Genomic DNA, 9894 nt, shown 5'->3' on the forward strand with positions numbered 1-9894 from the left:
TGTGGGGCTTGATCTCACGACCCTGAAATCCCGATCTGATACCAGGAGTCAGACACTCAACAGGACAGCAGCCACCCAGGCGCCCCCAGTGGGAGCCTCCTCTCACTGGCCCGAGTCCTTCTGCCACGACTTGGTGCTTTGATAATATCCTTGTTTTCCAGTGTGATACGATGTTCCAAGTGTATCTCACCCATGCGCCCCAGACCTGGAAGCAGCCGTTTCTCTCAGGAGCTGCCTGTCCTACAGAAGTCAGGACAGGAGTCCATGTGCACAGGAAAGAGAGCCATCAGCTTAAAGGACATGTGTCCCGCCTGAGGCAGAAAGACAAGGAATCCAAAACATGTGAAAAGAACCCCGAGATGGAGAAGGGACCATGGGAAAAGGACAGACGCAGACAGAGATCATTTTAGGTGGACACGCAGGAGCTGGGAGCTCTTACCTACGTTCCCCTGTTGCAGAAGATCAAGTCAGTTGCTGAAATGGAGGGAGGAGGTAGCCTCTGGGGTTTGAGGAAAATCAAGAGGATTTAAGCAAACCTGCAGCGAACACTGCCTGGAAGGGCTGTGGGTGGGTACTGCTGGCCCCGAGGAGAGTGAGGAGATCGTTAAGTTTCTATCCGTGCCAGTGTGTGTGTGTGATGGAGTGCGTCTGTGGCCTGAGTGACACGGAGAGAGGACAAAGGTGGTCCGCTTTTGTCACCCCGTCTCCTCCAATTTATAGGGAGGAGTCCCTCCTTTGCCCTGGCATTGAGAAAGGGGTGATTCTGACACCTTCTAGAAGGTTCGGTCTTCCATGAGAAAGACCCACGAAGCGTGAGACCCTACTGTGTGCCAAAGAAGCCCTGTGCCAGCAGCTGCAACGGGAAGGAAGGTTTAGAACAAGGACCTTCTGCCCAAGAGCTCAACGGGAAGGAAGGTTTAGAACAAGGACCTTCTGCCCAAGAGCTCAGGGTCTGCGAAGGAACCAGGAGGGCAGGCCACGGCACATTGGGGAAAGCAACAGACATCCCTGGGGGAGAACCTCTTTGGAGGGCGCTTTTGGCAAGTCTGGACTTCAGAGCTTGAGAGAATGCAGCACGGTTAGAAAGCATGAAGGCACTGAACGTTACCAGAGAGGAAGGGACAGGTAAGACCAGAACCTGCTTACTTAGCGGGGAGAAGAGAAGCTTCGTTTATGTCTCTACTCATCAGAAAGTCAGACTTCCAGCAGGAGGGGCGCAAGGTGATTTTGTTCAATTATTAATGCTGATAATGAACAGAATGGACAGCTTTCCAGTGTTAAGCATGTCCTGCAGGTCCCCCCCTTCACTCTGTGTATCATGGCGGGGCAGGAACATCACTGTCCTCTCCTGGGCGCCAGCCATCTACAGGGACGTCCTGTGGCTAATCTGAAGGTGAAGGAGGTCACATGTTGGGATGTGGGCTCGGTGAGGGCAGAGATTTTTTTATCCGTCTGTCCATCAATGAATCCTCACCACCTAGAATCAAGCCTGGCACCCAGGAGACCCTCGAAGAACCCCTGCTCCCAGGTGGGCAGTGGTGACGTTAAGTGCCAGAAGGCACAGCGGGTCTGTATGAATGTGCCATGATCCGTGGCCATGCTCCAGGTGCCCGGGCAAGAGAGAACTAGCTACAAAGTCCCTTCAGCAGCGTGCGTGGTTGACCTGCCATTTTCTTCTAAAAATGCAGTTTGAGCTCCCGCCTCCTGTCTTTAATGTAAGTCCCGTTAAGGCTGGATTATGCAGCAAAAAGTGAACACAAGTTTTAAATCCAAATGTGCCTACTAAGTTCCTGTGGATTATTATATCTCAGCCACCGCCCTCCCACCGGCAAACTCAGGAGCATCCGTGAGGGGACACGCCTGGTCACATTGGGGGAGGGGGATCAGAGGGGACTGGCCGCCAGCGCCTGCGGTCTCCCTGCAAGGGTGCTGCCCGCCCTCCTTGCCTTGCCCAGCAGCACGTATTAGATGTGTCACCCTGGAATGTTCCTCAGTGTCTTCTCTAAGGCAGGGTCGCCAAGCAACCAAGTGCTTGGCTCTGCATGACGCTGTCTATGTTACAAAGAGGGAAGGACGGATGCTATTCTCAGGAACTTGCCACCTAGGCGGCAGGTAACTACAGAGACCTTCAAGCCACCAAACACCCCAGCCCCCAAACCCTTAAACATGTTACAAAACCTCCAGTTACAATATAAAAACTCTTTTAGGAAAAAAAAATCACGGGGCACCTGGGTGGCTCCGTGGGTTAAGCCTCTGCCTTTGTCTCAGGTAATGATTTCAGGGTCCTGGGATCAAGCCCGCATTGGGTCGGGTTCTCTGCTCAGCAGGGAGCCTGCTCCCCCCCACCCCCCCGCACCACCGCCTGCCTCTCTGACTACTTGTGATCGCTCTCTGTGTGTTAAATAAATAACATCTTTGAAGAAGACAAATCACATTTTCTTTGATATTGTCACTTCTGGAAAGCCAACAGTATTTTGGATGTAGTAAGGAACTAATCAAGGAATGCACTGGTGAGATGAAGTTATCTTTGCCCAAATGAACTTGCTTCATACGTGGGGATTTTTCCATTTCTGTTCTCGTGCAGGGGGGAAAACGCAGAGGGTCCCTACGCAGAGGCCACGCACCCAGCTCCAGAAGTCAACAACACTGAGGTCAGGAGTTGTGGCAATGCCCAGAGCTGGCGGCCAGGAGCCTAGCGGGGCCCAAAGTGGACCCCAGCCCGGTCCTCAGGGCCAAGTTTTAGGGCTCAGATGGCGTGGATGCCAGTCCTAGGAAACCTTACACTGCCAGCCCCATTTAAAATCTTCCTGGCTCTCTTTGTGGAGGCGGAGGGAAAAGGCTTCTGCAGCTCTGACTAGGGTATTTGGTCAACAGCGGTTTAGAGCCTTGCCCTACCAGCTGGGCCATTAAAAGCCAGGCCCTGGGAGGAGAGAAAGATGCACAAAGAAGCAGGGCACCAGAGCAGAGGGCAGGTAGCACCCAGAGCCGAGGAAGTGCTTTCGGTGGTCACCCCAGGGCCGGGATGAATGAGGTACCCGGAACAGACCCCGAGACCGTATTTTCTTAATAAGGTAAACGAGTACAATCTTCTTAAGGAACGCTCCCTACCTCCTTCAAACCTGAATTAAACATTTCCATTCATTCTATTATCAAACTTTGACTGAGTCAAGATAATGATGACAGGCACTCAAGGTGAAATACTGCTGTTATTTAAAACGCTTCTGAAGAAGCTGATGTGTTTACTGTGGAAGAGCCCCTGAAAACAGCAAGTGATAAAGGAAACCGTTCCAATTAAGTACAATCGTATGTGCATTTTAAAGGCCTGGAAGGATTCACACCAAAATGCCAGTAAGTGGCTGCATACTTCACCGCATTTTACCGATTTTGCCAACATCACTTAGTAATTTTTAATAATGTAAGCCTTGACTGCATGGCAGGCTCTGTGCTAAACTGTGGGGGCCAAGGCCCTGGGGCATGGCGGGAGGCTGACCTGTGGAAACACAAGTCACAGGGGTGCGAGGACTGCAGCAGAAGCCGAGAGAAGGGGGGTGCCAAGGGCTGGAAGCAGGTAGGACAGCGTCCTCAGGAGGTTGCATCTGGGTCCGATGTTCAAGGTGAAGAGCAGTTCACCAGGTAGAGAAATGAGAGAATCGCTTTCCAGAAAGAGAGAAGATTCACTGATCTGGGAGGGTGTCCTGTAGCAAGATGATCTGAAGAATTACACACGGACAATGCAGGTGAAGAATAAGCCTACGGGGGGAAGTGCTTATCCTCACAAACAATCCAGGACGTACAAAATAAAGGCACCATGAGATGTGGTTCTGCCCACCAAATTAGCCGGGAAAAATGACTTACAGCAGGTGAGGGGTCCTCGAGCATCAGTCACTCCGCTGGACAGCGACACGGGACCGGCCATCCTAGGAGGCAACACGGGGCAGTGTTTAGTCTCCCTACTCCTCCTCCTGGCCCAGGACCCCTCAGCTCCTCCAAGACTGAATCCTGCACAGTGGGATTTGAGGTGTGGACAGAGATCTTTGCACTCAGACGTTCACAGTGATTCTACTCATCTCCTCCTTTGCTTCCTCATTTTGGGGAGCAGGTTCACAGGGGTTCACCGTCTTACTGTGTCCATCACTGACACATGGGAATGTGCATTCTTCCGTACAGATCAAGCAGTGTGTGATCACTGATTTAAAAACCCGAGCTGAGTACACACATTCCATTTCTACAGCACGTGGCCTTTCCCGAGCATTTCATCCTCATGATCTCATTCTATCCTCATGACCTTCCGGCAAGTTGGGCAGGGCAACCCTTATTCCGGGAAAGGTCACTTGGCTTGCAGGCTCCTCCCCTGCACCTGCCTCGGAGAGCCTGATGCATCCTTAGGCCCTGGAACCTTGGCCTCACCCTCCACCACCACAGCCCCCTGCAAGGTCATCTTTGGTACCACAGTAGAACCGGCCTTACATACCCACTAGCTTTTAAGAATGACACCATTTTAGAATAACGGATCCAGAGGAAGCCACAGGGGATGAGAGTTTTGGTAATTTTTTAAAGAGCATGCATTAATGCTGAATTTGTCCCAGATGGGGTTGTACATTTTTCTTGTTCCTCAGAGTCCCCTAATAGACAACCTAGGGACTCAGCACATGCTCAGCTACAATTACTTCACTGAGGTATTGAGAGAGCCCCTGGAAAACTGAATCTGATGTAAGGAGAATCAAGAAAGAATAAAAAATAAGATGAATAAATAAATAAATAAAAATAATAAAAAGAAAGGGGAAAAAAAAACCCCAAGATTCTCAACCAGACGATAAAAGGAACAAAACACTGATATGCTCTACTTTTTCTCTCTTCTCCAAGTGTTGCATAAACTACAGTTCTGTTGCAAAATGATACCTAACATGCAATTTGGTAAGCGTGTGTCCTCAAACACTTGCTCTGTGCTGTGTGACGACAGGGGGGGTGGGGACGAGCTGCAGGCTCTTCCCTTGAGTGGCTGCCAACATAAAACCCTAGTCTGCCCAGTTTCTGGACATCTCGTCTGCAGCCCTGTTGACTCCCCGAAGCTCTGTGCCCCACCGGCTGGGCTGCGTTACTGAATGGGTTCACTTCCCCGGTGGATGAGCAGTGGTTTGTGTCTTGATGACAGCGTCCTGACATCGCTCCATTAACCCACGTAACTCCGGTGGGGGTGTGTGTGGCCGGCTGTTTCCTCTCTGTTGGCTGCCACCTGCACGGGAGGCATGAACTTCCAAGTGGTCACTTGGAACCGCAAGGACTGCGGTCTGTTCCCGCCCTCGCCGACATCGGGCTACTGGACGCGAGTCTTCAGCACAGACTGACTTCTAACCCCCTTAAGCGAGCACCTGGCTGAGCCATCGTCGGCGGTTTGATTCGCTTCAGGAAGGAAGGATGACTGAAAACCACGAAGACCAAACGGAGTTGGAAGTTCCCCAAAGACCGGCGGGCAGAAGGCTCCCGGCGGACTACAGGAGCGGCAAGCACGGTGTGAGCGTGGGTCGCCGACACCCACCTTCACTGCGTGCCAGGCTCCCCGGGAACTTTTCACGCGGACACCGCACCAGCGCTCGGAGGGCAGCGGCCGCACCTCCGCACACGGCCTTCAGAACCTCGAAGAAGGGTTCGGAGTCCAGCCTGGCACCTGGCTCGTATCCACCAAATGCCACTACAATTCTGTTCTAAAAAGAGAAGGTGCCATCCCTGTTCCTAAGGTATCCACTGACTCGGCGGGTCTCCGCGCCAGATCGGCGGCGGCGCACCGTGGCCTGCACAGGGGTAGGCGCGGTGCACGTCTACGCGGCCGGAACCGAAGCAGCCCTAACGGACAGCCCGACATTTCCTCGGTGAAGACGGGTCCGAATCCTCCTTGCTGAGCGGCCCGGCTTATTCTCGGGGCGGCTGCTGCAGCCTCAACCACACCCGACAGGCCTGCGTGCGGTCTTCCGATCCCCCGGTTCCCAGGGCAGCTTCAGGCGGGTCCTGAAGAGCTTGGAAGGGACAGGTTCAGGAGGGCAGCTCGTCGCCATGGCAACTGCCAGGCCTACAGCCCCCGCCTGGAGGTGGCCGGAAAGGTGTGGAAGGAGGGGGCCAGGGCCCCTCACCGGCGGGCCGGCCCGGACCGCGTTTCCTTCCCTCGTTCTTTTTGGAGGAGGGCAGGGAGGTAGCGAGAGGCGCGTCTCTGTCGTGTCTGCCCGGGAAAGGCAAGGAGAGAATTTCTCCCTGGGGAAACGGAACTGGGCGGACCGGCGGACCCTCCCGCTCTCCACTTACCCGCGGCCCGGCCGTCGCCGCCTTCTCGCCGTCACCGAGGGATGCGTCTGCGCAAGCTCCCGGCTGGGGGGTTATGGGAAATTCCCTCGTGGGGGCTGATGGGAAGCCTCGCGGTGGCTGATGGGAAGGGCTCACTCCTAGACGAAGGAAAACGCCTCGCGGTGGCTGATGGGAAGGGCTGGCCGGGGCATGATGGGAGGATTATGCTCGGGGTCTCCCTGGAAAGGTTTTTCAGGGGCGGGGGAGGTTCTTCCTTCCTTTCCAGTGAAGAAACCGCCTTCGGCGATGTGCTCGCCCTTTTGCCCCTCATGCCCACGAAGACAGAAAGCAAGACGGGTTAAGGATGCGTTTCGAGGCCTTCCTCGGAGTTTGAAAGCGCTGCTTGTGTGACCCCCAGGCCGTCGGGGTCACCCGGGGTCAGGGGTCAGGGGGTCTGGGGCTGCGGAGAATCCGCTGGGCCTGAGGAAGCCTTCCCGGGACTCCGCGGTCTGTCCGAGGCGGGGAACCTGGTCCGAGCGGTTCCGGGCGGCGCAGTCTGGATCGGGTCCGGCGTCGGCGCGGGAGGCTGGGGACGCGGCCGTCTCGCTTCTTCAGGCCCTGCCGGACCTGCAGCGCGTGACGCTGCCGCGGACGGACGATGGGGGTCGGGGTGACGCTGCCGCGGACGGACGATGGGGGTCGGGGTGACGCTGCCGCGGACGGACGATGGGGGACGGGGTGACGCTGCCGCGGACGGACGATGGGGGTCGGGGTGACGCTGCCGCGGACGGACGATGGGGGACGGGGTGACGCTGCCGCGGACGGACGATGGGGGACGGGGTGACGCTGCCGCGGACGGACGATGGGGGACGGGGTGACGCTGCCGTGGACGGACGATGGGGGGACGGGGTGACGCTGCCGTGGACAGACGATGGGGGACGGGGTGACGCTGCGCTGGACGGACGATGGGGGACGGGGTGACGCTGCTCTGGACGGACGATGGGGGACGGGGTGACGCTGCGCTGGACGGACGATGGGGGTCGGGGTGACGCTGCCGCGGACTGACGATGGGGGTCGGGGTGACGCTGCCGTGGACTGAATGATGAGGCGGTAACTGACTCTCCGCACGAGAGGTCAGTCACTTCGTAAGCTCCAGGACTCATGAGCTCCACGGCCGGTGGGCGCCCAGTTGCTCCCTGCGGTGGGATCCTGAACAGGGACTTAAGCCGCTTGGGGTTCTTCAGTCTGAGCTCACGGAGCCTCTCTGTCTGGGAGATGGTTTTGGGCCATCCCAGAAAACCAATTACTCCTTTAAACCAGAGATGTGGAGGCCGGGAGAGCAGTGAGGGGCAGCAATGGCTTTGAATCCCGCTGGCTCTTCGCCCTGGAGCGAAGATGGTACCTCCCAGCGCTTCCTTTCCTTGGCCGGGCGCTGGGGGGACGACGGGGAGGACTCAACAGGACAATTCACATAAAACAGCGGGCGTGGAGCTGGACACCTAGCAGACTCCGATCACTGACATCGTTAGAGCAAGTCGGAAAGTGGAATTTCTGACCTTCATTTTCACTTGCAAAAACGCTAACCTGTATTTGAATGACCAATTGCCACTCCGGATTTCTAGCATTTAAAATATTTTTGACATTTTCTTATAAAAAGACATGCTTAATTGTACTAAATGTGGCAACTGTCAAGTATAAAGGAGATCATGACCATCCATTCCCCAAACACCTCGCTTTTCCCCACAAGAAAAACTGTTAAATTTTGGTGTTTATAATCTTTTTTCTTTGCAACTAACAAATAGTGCTAACTGTAGGGACTTGGGTGTTAATTTGCTTGTTAATTGTCTCTTTTTTCAGTAAGTGAAGTGTTTGGGACTGACATTAGGTTAAGATCACTACCTTCCTTTATGTCATTGTTTCTGAGGGACAGGCTGGAAAGCACGCATGATCTGGGAGTTCGTGGATGTTTCCCCTCACGGGTTTGGTACTCTGTAAGGCTGTTGGCTGTCTGTCGGCAGGATCAAACTGTTTCCTCAGCCACCCCTTCCCCTACCCCCACAGCAACAACAAACAACACACCTTGGGGTGGGCATGAGGGGAACTTTTTTTGAATGATACGTGATTTCTTTGTAGTAGTTTTGTTTACATTAGGTAGGTTTCATAATAAATAACAATATGTTAATAAAATATTATTTTTGATCCCCATGACAGCTCCTTGAGAGCAGAAGGGCTTATCCTCCCCAGTTTACAAAATAGGAATCCGAGGTTCAGAGGGCAGGTGAATTACTCGAGGTCACCAAAGCCATGGGAACCCAGAATTAGAACTGGAACATTCTGGCTCTAGGAGAGTCATGTCTTCACCGAGAACAATGAGGACTTTAAGACCTGTTACCCATCCATTTAGATCAAATTTTTAATACTTAAATATTAGGTTTGAAGAAATAAAATGATTGGGTTATTGTTATTGTTCAAGGTATTAAAACTCCAAAAAACCCCAACAATATTTAGATTTGAGATGACAGCTATTTGTGTCATTTGCAAAAACTCATTAGAAATTGGATGTGCAAATGTACAAAGGCCAAAGCATACAGAAAAACAGAATTCTCAGCCATAAGCTACAGCCCAGGAAACCAACCCATTATCTATAGTAACCAGTCCAGGAAGCCACGGTGCTGTTAAGTCAGACTTGTAGGAAGTCAGTCTGCTGTCTCCTCCAAGTGATCTAGGGGCAAACGCTAACCCCTGTAACCAGTGGCCAGGACTTGATCAATAACTGAACAAGTTTGTCATCGTCGCCCCCATTTCCAGCTTCGGACCAACCAGAGAAAGTTCAATATGCATTGCTAACCAGTCACATAGAATATCCCACTTCTAGAGGGACACCCACAGCTTCCCTGGACTAACAGCCTCCAATTGGGGCGCACCTGGAGACCCTGCTCTGTTCCACTGTGAGCTTTGCCTCCCCTTTGCCTGCCCATGAGCTCCGTCCAAATGCAAGTGATGGTGGCTGACTTCCTGGCTAGGGCAAGCTCCGAATACATGGTCTTTGCTTGTTCATTTGGGTGGTCTTTGTCTATTCACACATACAAAATAGAGATTCTGTTAAGTACCACTGATGAAGAAAGACCTCGACCATATTTCCATCTCACCGGGAATCTAACGGCCCCATGGACTGATTTCAGTGGCTTGGCTGAGCGTCTGCTGCGGGAAAAACACTTTGCTCGGTGCAGTGGCGGCTGAGAGCTAGACGGAGGATGGACAGGTGGACGGACGACAGGTAGATGATACATGGACTTGAAGTCCTTTCTTTCTTGGGGTAGAGAGGGGACCCAGGCTCGGGGTGGAGAAGGGATGTCAAACTCTTAAGGGCATCAGTGTGGACTCGCCTGCACACTGACTCCCTGTGTCAGAGAAAAGCTCTCGGCGGACAGATCTCTCCGGACGCCAACACCGAAGGGTCGGGAGAGCCCAGAAGGTGGGGAGGAGCAGGCAGGGCCCAGGGAAGGACCCAAGAAGCCAAGGGGCCGGAAGGGTCAGGGCTCAGCGCAGGCAGAGGTGAAGCCCTGCCCAGGGCGGGCCCCTGTGCGTCTTCTGTGCTCCACGTCTTTAGGGCCCCGATCC

The 9894-nt window shown here is 53.9% G+C and overlaps 1 long non-coding RNA gene across 2 annotated transcripts; it reads right to left on the minus strand.

Annotated features, from left to right (window-relative positions):
- Window positions 1-3154: 3154 nt before the first annotated feature.
- Window positions 3155-6329, minus strand: LOC122910282. 2 transcript variants are annotated; one of them, XR_006385207.1, is made up of 3 exons: window positions 6295-6329; window positions 3856-3917; window positions 3155-3710 (listed from the first exon to the last, which is right to left on the minus strand). It is a non-coding gene; the product is annotated as an uncharacterized LOC122910282 (long non-coding RNA). The 2 variants fall into 2 exon arrangements; XR_006385206.1 differs by having other exon boundaries at window positions 3155-3750.
- Window positions 6330-9894: the final 3565 nt, after the last annotated feature.

The sequence above is a fragment of the Neovison vison genome, chromosome 6 (genome assembly GCF_020171115.1).
Source record: "Neovison vison isolate M4711 chromosome 6, ASM_NN_V1, whole genome shotgun sequence".
Taxonomy (NCBI): Eukaryota; Metazoa; Chordata; class Mammalia; order Carnivora; family Mustelidae; genus Neogale; species Neogale vison.